Source organism: Chenopodium album, chromosome 7 (assembly GCF_948465745.1).
Source record: "Chenopodium album chromosome 7, dcCheAlbu1.1, whole genome shotgun sequence".
NCBI classification, from domain to species: domain Eukaryota; kingdom Viridiplantae; phylum Streptophyta; class Magnoliopsida; order Caryophyllales; family Amaranthaceae; genus Chenopodium; species Chenopodium album.
In genome coordinates this window covers 4221642-4239905 of record NC_137840.1, presented here as the reverse complement: position 1 = coordinate 4239905, position 18264 = coordinate 4221642, and the positions used below count along the sequence as shown (strand labels likewise).

The following is an 18264-nucleotide window of genomic DNA, read 5'->3' as shown; positions in this document are numbered from 1 at the left end:
GTTCTCTCTCCTCCATTGTTGATTTTCGAGTTTTTTCTCTCTTTTCTTTCACTTGTGAAGTTGTTATTTGCTGAATTCTGATTCGTTTACTTATTTTTTTTTGAGATTTTTGTTAGTTTAAATTGTTTTGGTTCTTCGATTTTTAGGTTTTTTGATTTTGATTTTGTTTTCGTTTTTCGTAGTGTTTGATTCAGCAATGGTGAAGAAGAAGATTACAAAGAAGGCTGTAGATGCTGAAGAAGGTGTGTTTATTTAAATTTTTCAACATTTTTTCAAATTTTCAATTGAATTTTCGCTTATATATGTCGAATTAGTAGTGCATGTTATTTTTTTATAGTTTTCTGTTGATTTTTTTTGCATATTATGATAATTGAATTTTAATTTTAAAGTTATTATGTTTAATTGTGCTTTATTTTATTGTTCATTGTGATAATTGGTTCAAAATTTGTTATACATGTGTTGTGGTGTTGTTATATGTGAAACAAATTTTGCATGTTTGTTTTCAGAAGTTTTATTCATTGCTTATTATTCTTCAAATTTTGTATGTTAGGTTTTAGTTAGATTATGAGAATAGTATGCATATCTGCATTGTGTTTGTGTATATGTGTTTGAGTAACAGTAATATGTGCATTGTGTGTGAGTAATAGATATATATGTTATTTATATGCATGACAAAGGTTACTTTATGCTGTTAAAAGGGTGACTTTATGCTGTGAAAAGGATCACTTTATGCTGTTAAAAGGGTCACGTTTTCATTTAAAAGGGTTACTTGTTGTAGTTTAAAGGGTGACTTTATGCTGTTAAAAGGGTCACTTTATGCTTGTTAAAGGGTTACTTTTTCAGTTAAAAGGGTTACTTGTTGTATTTTTAAGGGTGACTTTATGCAGTTAAAAGGGTCACTTTATTCATTTAAAAGGGTCACTTTTTGCATTTAAAAGGATTTTATGCATATATTCTGAATTTTCCCATGAGTAATTTGTGAATTTGTAATTTATGGTTATTCTCTGTATTAATTAGATATAGGTGGTTCAATAGGTGGATATCGTTATAAATCGCCTTAAAGGGGAAAAGCAATGGGTAAAGAGCCTGCTAAGGGCAAAACAGTACCTAAAAAGAGCAAGACAGTTCCTGAGAAGGACAAACCAGAGTCTAAAACTGTGAAGGCTAAAACTGTTCCTAAGAAGGCTAAAGCAGAGTCTCATAAGGTTAAAGCAGCTCCTAAGAAGTCTAAAATTGTATCTAAGAAGGCCAAAACAGTAGCTGATTCTAAATTGCAAGTGGTTTCTGATTCTGATTCTGATACTGTTGTGTAAGTATACATGTTTTTTGTTTTGCATTTTTTTATTATATATATCATGATTCTGATTCTGATATTGTTTAACTTATTTTTTTTATTATTATTATTTAGGGAAAAAAGACCCTTGATTGCAAGGTGCAGACCACACACATTGGAATTTATGTTGAGTACTTTTAGTCCTAATAAAAAAAAAGTTGTTGAAGAAATAGGTTTTGGTGGTTTATTACATCTGAAATTGAAAACTTTGAATCGTCAAATGCTACATTGGCTTGTTGAACACTTTAATGGTGGTAGCTGCATGTTTACTATTGCTGCTGGTAAAGAGTTTGTAGTTACTAAAAATGATATATGCGATGTCTTTGGCTTGCCTATGAGTGAGATTGTTGTTCCTGAACTTCAGAAGAATCCTGAAGAAGGTAGTGTAGATAAACGTATCATTCAGTCATGGAGACTTGATTATGGTCTTACTGAGAAGCAACCTCTGCATTTGTCAAAAGTGGAGTCTAGGATGGTTGATTTGGATGATGGTGGGGAAGAATTTAAGAGATGTTTTGTGCTTCATGCTATGTCTAGCTTCTTAGCTCCTAATAGGACTATTTCATTGAAATTGCTGAAGGCTGTTGAAGAAGTTGATGAAATCAAAACATTTGATTGGTGTTCATATGTTTTGAAAAAGTTAAAGAAGGCTGTTGTGAAGTATAAGAATGATGAAAATGCTCAAAATGTAAGTGGTTGTTTGCTAGCTTTGCAAATTATGTATTTTCATCGATTAAATTTTCAAGGAGAAAAGGAAAGTAGTACCCTTCCTTTGATTCAACATTGGACTGATGCGAAGATTAAGAAGCGGATCAATTTGGAGATCAAAGCTGGTGATTTTGGGCAGGGACTATTGGATACCTTTACATATCCTATTTCACAGCCTCAAATTAGGGATCCTGTTGTTAAGCAAACTTGTGGTCAGGGGGCTTCTACAAGTGGTAGAAGTAGTCGCATTCTTGCATTTGAGCTTCCGGAAAATGTGATGACTGATGATGAAATTAAAGAAATTTCAACTGATGTAAGTGTTCTTTTTTATTTTTTATTTTTTATTTTTTTATATTTAGTTATTATCTCTTTATATGCACTAAAGTTACCCTTTATGTGCACTAAAGTTACCCTTAATATTCAGTTATAAGGGTTATTTTATGCATTTAAAAGGGTAACTTTATGCATAATAAAGGGTAACCTTATGCATTTAAAAGGGTAACTTTATGCATATATCATGAATTTTCATTTGTTTTTTATTTTTATTTGTTACATTTGTATAGTTTCTTATTAGTTCATATGTTTGCAGGCTGTTCATGAAACATTTCTTTTGGTTAAAAGAAATATGGATGTATTATTGTTGGTTCAGTCACAGGGTTTTCAAGCCTTGAGTGATATGATTTCTTCTCGCAGAACTGTTTCATTATCCTCTGATGATGCTGTTGCAGTTTCTCAAACTCAACAGCTACTCTCTGATCCTCATTACCTGAAGCTTTTAGATGGTTTAATTGAGGAGTGTAATAAGATGAAGTATGTTCATGAATTGCTTCGTGATTTTTATGAACCTGAAGGTCATAACAATGATGTTCCTGGAGATGAACCTGCACAAAATTTGAATTTGAATAGGTCTGAGGATTATGTCAATGGTAATGGAAAAAGTGTTGTGATGAATAGGTCTGAGGATGATGTCAATGGTAATGCTGGGCCTTCTGTAGAAAATACTTCTAGAAGTATCATCAGAGGCAATAAATCTTTGTGCTCACTCGACCGTGGGCCAGTAGGTGTGGATGTGCCTTTTCTTACACTATTTTTGAGGGCTAATGCTCGAATTTTCAAGAATTTGCCTAAGTTACATTTGGAAATTCTTGATTATTGTTTACTGAAGGATGATTCAATGATGAGGAAGTTAAGTGTCATTTTTTATGATAATTATATTTTTATATGTTTTTTTTTTCCTTTATTTTTTTTTAATGCTTATCTTATTTTTTATTGTTGCAGTGAGAACCTTGTTACTTTTGGGATGAATTTTTTAATTCCAAGAGAAGACATGGTGTCCCTGGTAGCTCCACTTAGAATTCGATGGTGCATCATTGATTGCTACTGTCTGTATTTGAATGAGAAGACATGTTTTGATAGGTTGCAAAACAATTGCATATGATGTATGACTCACTTAAATGCCACCTACAAAATTAAAACAACCCTAGCTATGGACTATGGAGAGTAATTTGAAACAATTATTAGATGCATTTAACAAATCACTCTCAATCTACAAAATGTTGGTATCCTTCATTTAATACAGTGCGTATACATCAACAAGATAATTGGTCTTATTTAATTCGGTTGGAGCAATTACTAGTATAAAATTTTACCTTTTTTTCTTTCCCATCAGGCCATCATACACCCTATCACGATAAACCATATTTATAAATTACATAAAATTTTCAATATTATTAACTACACATTTTTAACTAGTCGATTACAAATGGGTCTTATATATACGAAGTATATTCTTATTGAGTTAAATTCATAAATTATACGGATTACGGAGTGATTGTGTACGAACAAGTATATTGTAATTATTAACTCGTACTGACGTTGGTGTTAAGAATTAGGGTTTAGTGGCAGTTCATGTTCTTCCCTTTTCCCTCTCTACTCTCTCTCTTATATGTAAACAAGTAGAGAGGATTATTTTGGAATTTCGAGTTGTTGATCGCTCGTTTGAGCTCTGGTTTTTCTGTAATTGCAGAACCATGGAGTCTTGGGGATTGAAAACTCGTGATGCTCAAGAACAACGAGGTACGTAATTTTTGTCAATTTAGGGTTACAGTTTCAAACTTTTTGGCACATCTATACTTGTTCTGCTCTTCAAACTCACTTTATTCATTTACCATGTTTTATATTCATATAATATAACATACGCATACATTGGCATTGCATGCTATTTTGGATTTTATTAATTCGCCTTTATCATTAATTATACCCTACACTATAATTTACTATATTTTTTTTATTGTTTCAAAAAAAAATTGGATTTTGCAGTCGTTTTCGAGTTTGATTTTGTATTTCTAGTTGACCTTTTTTTTTTTTTTTTTTTTTTTTTAAATATATATTTGTTGTTTGGAATATAATATGGCTCTATCATGATGGACATGGAGGTTATCTTGTGTATTTAAATTTATTTTTTGGTTTTTGTTTTATGTATTTGTTGTTTCGAATATAATACTTGTATGTCTCTGCATCAATCAACCGTGGAATGTTTGTCCTGTATGTTTTTGAAGTATATAATTCTATCTTGCAGAGAAGACATTGGATACTGGGTCGTACTTGGGCTCTAGTTCCGAGTTTGATTCAGACTTAGATGTCCAGGAAAATTCAGGGTCAGATTTGGGTTCGACTTCTGATTTGGAGTTAGAATTATATTCTGATCACGAGTCAGATGATAATGTGAAGAAATCAAGGGCAATTGACAAGGAACAAGCTAGGCAAGGGTGGGAAGCATGCCAAGATTTGCTGCTCAACATCCAAGAAGAATCTGATGGATTTATACTCCCAACAGAAGATGTATTTTTGTGTGTTTTACTTTCTTCCTGTTTTGCTTAAGTGCAATGTATGAGATGTATAACAAACTGTCTTTCTTTTAATATTTTAGGAGCTTGAACAAGAGGCTAATCAACCTCCTGATCTTCCAAGCCTTCAAAGGAGGATAAAAGAAAGTATGTTAAGCAAGACTATTATCATGTATAGATGCAATATTTGACTAGTATTTTATCTTCTAATTAGTATTCCGTGTTATTGAAAAATGGTCATTTGTCCTCTAGTTTTTTTATGCAAGTATTATTCTTTGTTTACATTTAATAAATTCAGGTTTTATATTTTGTATCAAGCCGTTTATGCCTAATATCTTTTTCAATGGTGCTAGTTGTGAGGGTGCTTTCAAACTTTAAGGATTTGAGACCAAAACAAGGGGCAAGGAATAATTACATTGAGCGGCTGAAGACGGACTTGTCCTTATACTATGGCTATAATGAGTTCCTTATAGGGATGTTGGTGGAGGTGCATTTATATGACTTATTTTATGCAATGGAGTTACTGCTTTGTAAATTTAGAATTTATGCTGTATGTTGCTTAATTTTGTCATTATTCTTGAGCAGATGTTTCCAGTTGATGATCTATTGAGCCTTATAGAAGCCTTTGAAAAGCCTCGCCCTATTTGCATAAGAACAAACACCCTGAAGGTGTGCTCATGATTTGGATGTTCATGTGTTCTTATCCCTCTCTGTCAACTGTCTAATAAAGTGCTCATATGATGTAATGCATTTGTCCCTTTTGGATGTAGACACGTAGACGAGACCTGGCTGATGTTCTTTTAAATAGAGGAATGAACATAGAACCTGTTAACAAGTGGTCTAAGGTAAAGTTGGCATTCATGTTTCGTGGGAAATGATTTGATGGTTTTGTAGCTCACTTTTTTGAAGTTATATTGATGGTTGTCTCTCATTTATAGGTTGGGTTGGTTGTGTATGACTCACAAGTGCCAGTTGGTGCCACTCCTGAATATATGGCTGGTCACTACATGGTAACTTATGAACTTATTATGTGCATTATGTGTGTTTTTTTGTTAAAATTTATATGCCTAAGCAACTGGTATCTGCTTTCCTGCAGCTTCAAAGTGCAGCTTCTTTTTTGCCTGTGGTGGCCTTAGCTCCACTAGAGAAAGAGAAAGTTGTGGATATGGCGTAAGTAGTCATTAGCGCTACATCTTTTACATTGAAAGTCATTATTAAGTCTTTCCCTTTCTTTGCCCCCACTCCTTTGTGTATGAGAGTTCTGTCATCTGTGTATGAGTGCAGTTCATACACTGGCCGGGCTGGGTCAGTTGTTAGTTCTCCTTAGTAGTGGACCAAATCGGTATAAATTTGATGATGCTAAAAGTGATACTGAAACCATTCATCCCTAATGTGATGTGTTACTGTAGGGCTGCTCCTGGCGGGAAGTCCACTTATATTGCAGCTCTCATGAAAAATACTGGTATGGTTGTATATCTTTTCTCACTGATGTGGTTTCAACTTATCTTATTTATGTTAGATTGCTTAATACATTTTCTCCTTAGTCTATAGAGGAGTTTTAACCTTTTTGGTGGGTATCCTAGCAGTTCTTTGTTTTATCTTTTTTAATCACTATTATGCTTTCTGTTTTCTGAACCCGGATATTTGTATGTCTGAGATTAGGAATTTGTTTCTTATCTTGTCTTTTATCTGAATTATTTGTTTGGTAGGTCGTACTTGTGATGATATATTTTTTCTTTCTTTCTTTTTTTTTTTTTTTCTCTAAATTTCCCAACATATAGGACTAGTGTTTGCTAATGAAATGAAGAAGCAGAGGCTCCATTCTTTGTCAGCAAATATCTGCCGCATGGGGGTTACCAACACAATAGTTATCAACTATGATGGGAGAGAGGTCTGATTCATGTACTTGCAAATTTATTTTCTTTTGTTCAGATTATGATATGAAGGTGTTCTGTTTTATATTCATTACAAAATATTGTAATTTTGCATAGAAACTATTATAATAGGATTTTATTATCTAAATGGTGATAATTATTTGTGAGTTATATTGAGAAACTATTGCATGTAAATCAACTCGGCACTACAAATACATCAACCAATTATTGTAGATACATCAGGATATAAATGAAATTACATTTAGCTATCTTTACATATGCAATCTGGCATGTGCAACGAACTGAGTTCAGTCACCCAGCAAAGTCAGTGTAACAACACTGATTTCGGATTGTAAATAGCAAATTAATAAAGTTGAAAGCTTTAAATTGATTGATAATAGTGAAAGGTTTACAAACGATAATTTAATAGCTTAAGGCTATCAATCTTCGTTAGTGAGTTTAGCTCACAACTCTCCAAAATGGCTTTAGGCCATAACTCTCCAAAAGGTTCATACCAAATTTCTTCCTACTGCTTCTTCTCTCTTTTCCCTATTTATAATAAGGCTAACAACTACAAACTTAATAATATTAGACTTCCCATATTGCCCATACTACATTTGATAACTACTAACATACTAAACTACCCATAATACCCTCCCCTAAATCAGTTCATTACAGCATGTATTCTGGTACATTAACAAAATCAAAATATAATTAAATCCAAAGTACTCTCTTTAAAAAATTCACTTATCAGTGATTGATTAAATATTTAAATCTAATTGTTATGATGGAAACATTACACAAGATGTTGCCACATGTTGACTGTTGAGGACTTGAAGTAATAAAGAAATTTAAAAGTGTCTTTTTCTTATAATCTTCAGATGGTGTGTAATATAATTATAAAAGTTATGATAAATGCAAACAAGATGAAACAATAACGTGATAAGGCTAAGCAATTATGATTGGAGATTGAATTCCTGTGATGTTATGTGAGAAAAAACATGTATAAGTAACCTGGATTTGCATTCCAAGAGTAAAAGAGATCTTTTATATACTCCATAATATTTAGAAAACCAAGCTCGGGACTAGTTTAGTAAGCAAACAAGCTATTAGCAATTCTGATTTGGATCTTAAATATTTATTTATTTGTCAATCCAGGCAGCTACTACATAATTGTTTAGTCATATACACAATAATACAATATGTGGAATGAAAATCAATAACTATATGGAGACTTTATTTTTTGCTTTGGTCAACTCCATTGTAATGAGTTATAAACATGTGGATTTGTTAATTTCTAAATGTATCAGTAGAATTTATGGTCCTTGGCTTAAATGATTTTTTTATTTTTTTATTTTTATTTTTTGAGAAAGTTTGGCTTAAATGATTGTTAAAGACTATCAATTACTAATTTTGATTTGACCTTTCTAACCTGGATTTCTTGCATTTAGCTACCACAAGTGCTAGGAAGGAATTCATGTGATAGAGTGTTATTGGATGCACCTTGCAGTGGTACTGGGGTAAGTAAAGCTTACTTGCATTGTTGCTCATAGGTCTTAGTGGTAATTATTTGCTTTGTTTTTCGAAAACATCTTATCGTTTTAGAAAGGGAAATAAAGAACTTTTAACAAGTTAAGAGATAATATATCCATTAGATGACATATCTGAAGGATAAAAATTCTTCCTAATTTGCTCACCAAAGGGCAGAGCTCTAGCTAAATGACGAGCCACTTCATTTTCTTCTCTCTTCACGTGAGAGGAAGTGATAAAATTAAAATGATTGCCAAGCACAATAACACCTTCAAGGATTGTAAAAAAATCCAAAATCCGTGTATTTGGATGCCTTGGACCATTTTCTAAATATCACTTTGCTATTTGACTTCGTGATAATGCTTCTTAGTCCATACTTCTTTCCAAGTTGAGCTGCCATTGCTATTGCTTTTGCTATAGCTATATTAGGTGGCCACCGAGCTTTTTGTCGCCCAACAGCAACAAATATATAGAACACTTATTCCTTAAATCTCCCACCACCACTCCCACCAGGCCACCAACCCAACCCTTCAACATTAGAGCTGTTTTCACATTCAACTTAATCACCCTTCATGACGGAGTAGGCCAGATGTTCTATAAATGGAAAATTGGAAATAGAAAAATGGTAAAACACAATAGAAAAATGTTTTGCTTGAAAAACACCCACCCTCTCTAATGTATTTGTATCAATACAATGTACTTAATCAGTGGCGTAGGCTTGTTCCTATAACCCTTGCTAGCTACTCTTTATAATTTTATATTGCGTGCATGCTCGTTCAATTACAATGTGAACACCTATCTCCCCGGACCCTGGTTGGTTTTGTTTCCTATACCCCTTTAATATTTTCTCCTGTCTGGTGCTCTTTACTGGCACTTGTTTGTTTGACAACTACCAATCTATATATAGGCCATACATCGAGACACAGAATGATTTAAGACTCATACATTTATTTTTATTAAATCAATAGTAATCTATGTCTCTATTTGAGGAGTGGAAGGTTTGCCAATCTTTGGTCTTGAAATAAAATGGACGAATTCAAAATGTCATAATTTTCTTTTGATTTTCTGATATCAATATATGGTTTTCCTTGTCCATCTAGGTGATATCCAAAGATGAGTCTGTTAAATCTACCAAAAGCTTTGAAGAAATCCAGAAGTGTGCACATTTGCAGAAGGTTTGTAACTGTGATTTGTATTTAAAGAAAGAATTTCTGTATGCCAGATAGAGTATGATAATCTTAAATTTTTAAAAAAAATTAGCACCTTCATAAAAATGTCATTGCATATAATAATAATAAAAGCAAATGAAATGGTTTAGAAATAGGGCTAAATGCATCTTTAAGCATCTTTTGCTATATTCATTTGGGGGTGGTTTTTTTTTGCTACGAGTTCTTTTACTCTGTATGCCATTAGGGAAGAATTAAATGTTCTTTTTCTTTTTTCTGTTTTTTTAACACTAATGTGCTCAACGGTGACTGCAGCAACTTCTACTGGCTGCTATTGATTTGGTTGATGCAAATTCCAAAACTGGAGGATTTGTTGTGTATTCAACATGCTCTATCATGGTTATGGAGGTTTGTAACAGAGACAAGTGTCCCCCCAACCCACCCACCATCATAAAATTCAGAAAAACGAAAGTACTTTGACTAGCACTATACTAATTATAGAATTGTGCAGAACGAAGCAGTTATTGACTATGCCTTGAAGCGCCGGAATGTAAAGTTAGTTCCGTGTGGAATTGATTTTGGCCGTAAATGTGAAGGGTAATGTGAATTTTTGAACTAGAGGGAGTTACATATAGGGTTTGGTTTGGTTTATTTATATATATATATATATATATATATATACCCAAACGCTCTCTTCGTTCCTTTCTGCAGATATGCTCGCTTTAGACAGTACCAGTTTCATCCATCGTTGAAATTGACAAGGCGCTTCTACCCCAAACGTTCACCAATTGGATGGCTTTTTTGTGGCCAAGGTAGAACTTCCTTTTAAACATAGTTTAAGCTAAACACAAATGTTTAGTTTTCCTTCACTGTCATTAACTTTTCCTCCAAAAGTTATAGTTGAGGCCCTAAAAATTTTTGCACTTTGATAAAGCTAGTAAAGACCTTATTGTAGTTGCTGATGGCAAACATGTGCTAAATGCATCTTCATTTTACTTAATGTAATGTGGATGTGTGATGTTGAATTGTGGCTTCACTTCTTTGATAATGTTTCACATTATGCAGCTCAAGAAAATTAACAACACGCAGCCTAGACAAAGCTCCTTTGAGGTGCCTGAAACTGTAGAGCAGGATGCCATTTACTATGACACTGAGGAAACTGTTGAAGAGAAAACAAAGAAACGCAAGAGGATTAATGATAAGGCACAAGAAAAGCAGCCCCCACAGAACAGAAAACTACATATTAGCCTTGTGGAAAATGGGATTGAAGAATCTCTATCAACTCCCACCCCAAAGAAGTAAAAGAGCCTGTTTTCGAGGAGATTAACAAGGATGCATCTTCTGAAAGAATTTCAAGAGGAAGGTGAACTCCTATATAGCAGTTTCAATATATGCGTTCGTTTTTTTATAGGACATTATAACGAACTTACTGGAAGTTTGATTGATTTTCTTATGCAAATGTCCAGCCAATATATTCACAAACGAAGTTAGTGTAAGCTGATGGGGTGTTTTGTGTATGGGTCTGTGTACCTGTATTCATGGATGATTTATTTATTGATGATTGGGCTCTGATTTATTCCTTACTATGATAATGTGTCATATTAAACATGGTAGTTCAAGTTCAGGGGATGATATGCTGATGCACAGTATAGTAACACATGCTAATGCGACTTTATTTTGCTTATTTATCTTTGTATGGTATAATTGCTAATTGCCTGGTCATTGGTGATTAATTTCTTTTGCTTAGGTATATTTTTTTGAAGTTTGTCTTACGTTTTTGCTTCTATTTTGCTTTTGTTTTTTCCCCTCTTTATACAAGAATTGTTTGAAACCTAGTGATTGTCTTAGTCGAATCATGCGTACAACGTGTCTGAACTCAGAATGCAATTCCAGAAACTGTAGTTTGATCACATTGCATTTGGGAAACCAATAATTGTTTACTTATTTGCTTCAAACTTGTGAGGCCCTCAAATGACAACTCACTAGTATGTGAAAGAGAACATGTTATTACACGAGTTGTATGTATTTCAGTGCCAATCTCTACTCATATGTAATTTAAATTTGTCTTTAGGGTGAAAAAGGGCAATCAGGGCAAATTGATGGATGATTTCTGAATCATGAAGCAACGATTTGTGGAGGGCTTTGCTCAAGGAACTACTGTTTGAAGAATCCTTTGCGCCGGAGTTATGAAGTTATGTGTGCTGATTTATTATAAACTTATTAAGTTATTTCATAGAAGGAACTTGTAAGATTGTCTTATAAAGATCAGTCAATCTTAATTATTATTATTTTTTTTTCAATTATTCACATTAAAAATGTTGTGAATATTACAATATCAACTCTAGAAATAGCAAAGTAATAGAGGAGTATGATGTTGGACAGGGAGCTTCAGGAATAGAGCTGGGCATGGGCCGGGTCAGCACGCGGGCGGCCCGGGCACGGCCCGAGGATGGCCCGGCACGGCACGGCCCGCTGAGTGGCCCGGCCCGGCACGACGGCACGCCCCTCGTGCCTCGTGCGGGCTGCGTTTAAAAAAAAGCAAAAAATGGCACGGCCCGGCACGAGCCCGTGAAATGGCCCGCCGGCACGGCCCGCAGGCACGGCCCACGGTGGAGGCAATATGTTATATTGTTATTTAATTTTTGTCTAATACTTATATAGTTATATGAATAATATGATATATAGTAAATTATGAATGAACAATAAATATTAATATAATTTAAACAATATTTAATATAACTTAACTCCATAAAAAATTTAATAATTATTAAATTCAAATATTAAATTGTATAATTATTCAATTCAATTTTTTCTTTCATAAAAAAAATTCAAGTTTTTTTAAAGTTTTTTTTAATTTTTTTTTTTAAAAAAAAAAAAGAAAAAAGGGTAAGCCGTGGGCCGGCACGGTGGCCGGCACGACGGGCGGCCCGGCACGGCACGACCGGCACGGTGGGCCGTGCCGTGCCGTGGACAGGGGAAGCTTGAAGGCCGGCACGGCACGGCACGGCCCGCCTCCACCGTGGGCCGGCACGGCCCGGCACGACACTGTTCATGGCCCGCCTAGGCACGGCCCACGGCAGGCCCGGCACGGCCCATGCCCACCACTATTCAGGAATATGGCAAGTCCATCTAGCATCTGTTAAAAAAAGATAATCTAGAAAATTCTTGAAGTAACTAGTTATCAGATATTTTACAATATTCTAGAACATGCTTAAGAAAATATCAAGGAAAAATCTAAGAAAATATCTAGCCTAGAGGGAAGTCGTAGATAATGTTAAGTCACCTAGAAAGATCTAGAGTAAAGGAATAGTAGTATGTCGGTGGAAAGAACCGACTTACACCTACTATAAATAAGAGTAGGAGTAGCCATGCAATGTAATGTAATTCACTTCATGCAATAATAATTTCATCCTTGCAACCCATCACGTACTACTTCCACTTCTATTTCCAACATTTGGTATCTAGAGCCAGTTAATCCAAAGCTTCCATTTTCCATCATCCAAAATCAAATATAACAACAACTCCACTTAAATTCAAATGGCCTCCCCTATTCCAAATCCAAACACAAACTTAAACACAAACACAAACAATTTTAATTCCCAAGTTAATTGGGTACCTACATTTAAGGGGGAGAAATTTGATCAATGGAGTATGCAAATGAAATCAATCTTCATCACCCAAGACATTTGGGAAATTATTGAAGTTGGCTATGAGAAACCCAAAGATGTCAATGAAGAGGCTTCTTGGGATGCCTCTAAGAGAGGCCAATACAAACAAAACATAAGAAGGGATCATTATGCCCTTTCCATAATTTATCGTGGGGTAGATGAAACAATACTACCTACGATCATGGCCGCTACAACGGCAAAGGAGGCATGGAGTATTCTGGAGACAAAATATAGAGGCTCAGAAAAGGTAATACTCTTTAAACTTCAATCTTTGTGGGGTCAATTTGATAACTTACAAATGACCGATAATGAATCAATTCAATCTTATGTTGATCGAGTCTCAAATATTGTTAACCAAATTCGATCTAATGGAGACACAATTGAAGATGTAAAAATAATCCGGAAAATACTACGTACTCTCACCAAAAAATTTGATCACATAGTGGCCGCCATAGAAGAATCTAATAAAGATTTAAAATTGCTCAACATGACTGAGCTAATGGGCTCTCTACTGGCTCATAAAGAAAGAATGCGTAGATTTGATGAGCAACCATTAGAACAAGCCTTTCAGGCTAAATTAAAATTTTCTAATGGAGAAAATAAAAATAGCCATGAAAATAATTTTCAACCAAAAAAGAAAAATTTTAATAATCGAGGTCGGGGAAGAAGAAATTATAAAAACCAAGGGAGCCGAGATAATAACTCTTTTTGCATATTATGCAAGAAAAATGGCCATAATACAAGAGATTGTCGGTACAAATGCAAAAGATGTACACGACACTCTCATTTTGAAAAAGATTGTTATTTCCGGCAAAAAGAAGAGGCCAACTTCACCGAAAATAATGATCAACTATTTTATACCTGTCTAAATGCTCAAGAAGAGCAAAATGACATATGGTATATAGATAGTGGTTGTTCCAACCACATGACCGGAAATAAAAATTTCTTTGTAACTCTTGATGAAAATATAAAATCACAAATTACTCTTGGTGATGGGAGTAATCAAGAAGTTTCCGGAAAGGAAACAATTGTTGTTAAAACAAAAAATGGCTCCTCTAAATTCATCCCCGACGTCTTTTATGTTCCTGGGCTGGCACAAAATTTACTAAGTGTGGGCCAATTAGTCCAAAAGGGCTATATGGTGAAATTTGATAATAATCAATGCCACATATATGACAAGAAAAAGGGGCAATTAATCACTACCACTAAAATGGCTCCAAATAAAATATTTCCACTTAAAATGCAATTGGAGTCAAACATTGCCCTAAGCACAACAGTGGATGAGTCCACCTTGTGGCATTTGAGATTCGGGCATTTAAATTTTGACAGTTTAAAACTGTTAAAAAATAGAGAAATGGTGATTGGGCTACCACCAATCACTAATGAAAAGAAAATTTTTTAGGGTTGTATCTATGGCAAAATGCATAGATCACCATTTCCAACTTCATCTTGGAGGGCTAGAGCTCCATTAGAGCTTGTCCATGCTGATATATGGGGTCCTACCAAGAATCCGTCTCTTGACGGAAAAAGATACTTTCTATTGATTGTTGATGATTTTTCACGCATGATGTGGGTATATTTCTTGGAGAAAAAATCAGAAGCACTATCCCACTTCATGCAATTTAAAGCCCTCACAGAAAAACAAAGTGGGCATTCAATAAAGGTTCTAAGAACCGATCGTGGGGAAGAGTTCACAAGCAATGAATTCAATAAATTCTGTAAAGAGAACGACATCAAAAAGGAGCTTACAGTCAGACGCACACCACAACAAAATGGTGTTGCAGAAAGGAGAAACAGGACAATTGCTGAAATGGCTCGGAGTATGATGCAAGGAAAAAATCTGCCTAAACATTTTTGGGCAGAAGCTGTCCGCACAGCTATTCACATCCTGAACAGGTCCCCCACGAAAGCAATAAGAAGCATGACGCCATACGAAGCTTGGCACAAACGAAAGCCAAGAGTCGAGCACCTCAAAGTTTTCGGGTGCATTGCATATGCCCACGTCCCGAAGGAGAATCGGGATAAGCTAGACGGAAAAGGAGAAAAATGTATCTTCATTGGATACAGTGACGAGTCAAAAGGATATCGTCTCTATCAGCCCGAATCCAAGGAGTTAATCATCTCCAGAGATGTCATATTCAACGAAGGAGCACAATGGCAATGGAACGAGAGCAATCCAGAAGTTCAAGATCTAGAAGTTCCTGCAGCAGTCATTCCATCTTCAAGCACAGATGAAGGTGAAGGCCCAAGCAGTCCAAGGTCAACACCAAGTAGCCCAAGATCACCGCAGAGCAGCCCAAGGTCACCATCAAGCTCAAGCACAACGCCAGAATCAAGTCCAACACAAGAAGTTCGACGATCACAACGACCCCGGCGTCCTCCAGCCTACTTGGATAAATATCAGTGCAATCATGCTATCATGGCCCTCATCGCCAGCGAACCACAAGGCTTCCAAGAGGCAGCACAAGAAGAAAAATGGATCGATGCTATGAATGAAGAAATCAAGATGATCGAGAAGAACCGCACATGGGAGCTTGTTAAAAAGCCTCGAGACAAAGAAATAATAGGCCTCAAATGGGTCTACAAGATCAAGTACAATGAAGATGGCTCCATTCAAAAATACAAGGCTCGCCTAGTTGCAAAAGGCTATTCACAACAACCTGGAGTTGATTTCAACGAGACATATGCTCCAGTTGTTCGAATGGAGACGATCAGGTTAGTCCTTGCACTCGCAGCTCAACTTAAATTACAAGTTTTTCAATTAGATGTCAAATCTGCTTTTCTTAATGGCGAGCTAAAAGAGGAAGTATATGTTGAGCAACCGCAAGGATATGTAATCGAAGGCAAGGAAGAAAAGGTGTATCGCCTTCGAAAGGCCCTCTATGGGCTCAAGCAGGCTCCTCGTGCATGGAATAGCAATATTGATGGCTATCTTATTCAAAAAGGGTTTATAAAAAGCCCAAGTGAGCCATCACTCTACATCAAGGCCCAAGGGCCACATGATTTTCTCATCTTATGCCTTTACGTAGATGATCTTATCTACATGGGCACTAACTCAAAAATGATCGAAGATTTCAAGAAAAAAATGATGTCGGAATATGAGATGACCGACCTTGGAGCTATGAAATACTTCCTTGGCATGCAAGTAAAGCAAAGTCCAGGAAGAATTTTTCTCTCACAAGAGAAATATGTTGAAGATATGCTCAAAAATTTCAACATGAGCTATTGCAAGCCAATGGCAACACCAATGGCTACGAATGAGAAGCTCTCCAAACATGATGGAAAGGAGAAAGTAGATGCATCGCTCTATCGTAGCATGGTCGGATCTCTCATCTATCTCACAAACACAAGGCCCGACATAGTACATGCAGTCAACATTGTCTCTAGGTTCATGAGTGAACCTAGCAAGACACATCTTGCAGCAGTAAAGAGGATTCTCAGGTATATCAAAGGGACGAAGAGCCATGGAATAATGTACGAGTCCGAGATCGACTACAAGCTCACAGGCTACACAGACAACGACTGGGCTGGAAGCATTGATGATCGAATAAGTACGAGTGGATACGTGTTTCAGATAGGATCGAAGTCCGTCTCTTGGTCATCAAAGAAACAGGCAACGGTGGCACTATCATCATCAGAAGTAGATATCGACCACAAGCGCAGCATGTGAAGCAGTCTGGCTAAGGAGAATTCTTCAAGATCTACGGCAAGACACGGAAGATCCAACAACCATCCATTGTGACAATATGTCAGCTATTTCCATGACAAGGAATCCAGTCTTTCATAGTCGCACGAAGCATATCGAGATACGACATCACTTCATCCGAGAACTGGTCGAGAAACAGGAGATCGAGCTACAATTCTGCAAGACGGGAGATCAACTCGCATATATATTCACCAAGGCACTACCAACAGATAAATTCCTCCATTTTTGAAGACAACTCGGTGTTCAAGATTTTTCAGATTAAGGGGGAGTGTTAAAAAAAGATAATCTAGAAAATTCTTGAAGTAACTAGTTATTAGATATTTTACAATATTCTAGAACATGCTTAAGAAAATATCAAGGAAAAATCTAAGAAAATATCTAGCCTAGAGGGAAGTCCTAGATAATGTTAAGTAACCTAGAAAGATCTAGAGTAAAGGAATAGTAGTATGTCGGTGGAAAGAACCGACTTACACCTACTATAAATAAGAGTAGGAGTAGCCATGCAATGTAATGTAATTCACTTCATGCAATAATAATTTCATCCTTGCAACCCATCACGTACTACTTCCACTTCTATTTCCAACAGCATCTCTATGATCATCACTTATAACAAAGAAAACTACTTGACCATCTAAGCCAATAATCAACTATGTTATTAATATGTACAAAAAATATACTTGTATATAAATGCAATTCACAAGGTTTAATTTTTTTAAAAAAAGAAGAAAAAAATTCAAAGCATAACTCAATTTTAATGACAAAATCAGTTTTGAAAAGTCTTTAACAAAATTTATTGATTACACATCTACAACAGTAGCAACATAGCTGGGGCTGCCTGGGCTACTCACTAGTTAAATTTTAAATATATATCATCTAAGATGGCATTGTTTGGATTCTCCTTATCACATCATTCTTTGCTATTACTTTAAAAAAAATACTTAGGGCAGAGGGAATGAACGGATTTTTGTAAAAACAATGAAGTACTCGAATGTTTAGATAACAAAAATAAATCTTTATTTTTCACAAAAATTGTATACATGAATAAGCAGACTTATTATATAATGAAGAATGTAATGGATTGAATGAAGATAACTTTTACTAATTACTAGTTTTGGCCCCGTGCAATGCACGAATTTATAAAGCAAGATTTATTAATAATAAATAGTACACTCAATTGAAATAGAGTTAATTGAAATAAATTTGATTTATGTAACAGTTTTTTTTTTTTTTTAAAAAAAATTGAATTTATTAATGTCTATCCTTTAAATTCTTATATATATATAATTTATTAAAATAATTTTAAGTTTTTTAATATTATCAATTTTAAAAAAAAATATAGCATTTTGGAGGGAAATTGTTTCACTAAATTATGCCAAGTGTCCCTTTGGTGATTCCTTTAGCATATAGTATAGATAAATAGATTATACATGTAA

At 35.0% G+C, this 18264-nt stretch overlaps 1 pseudogene; it reads left to right on the top strand.

Moving 5' to 3' along the window:
- Window positions 1–1073: 1073 nt before the first annotated feature.
- On the top strand, window positions 1074–11033 carry LOC145639903 (uncharacterized; annotated as a pseudogene).
- The last annotated feature ends 7231 nt before the right edge of the window (window positions 11034–18264 follow it).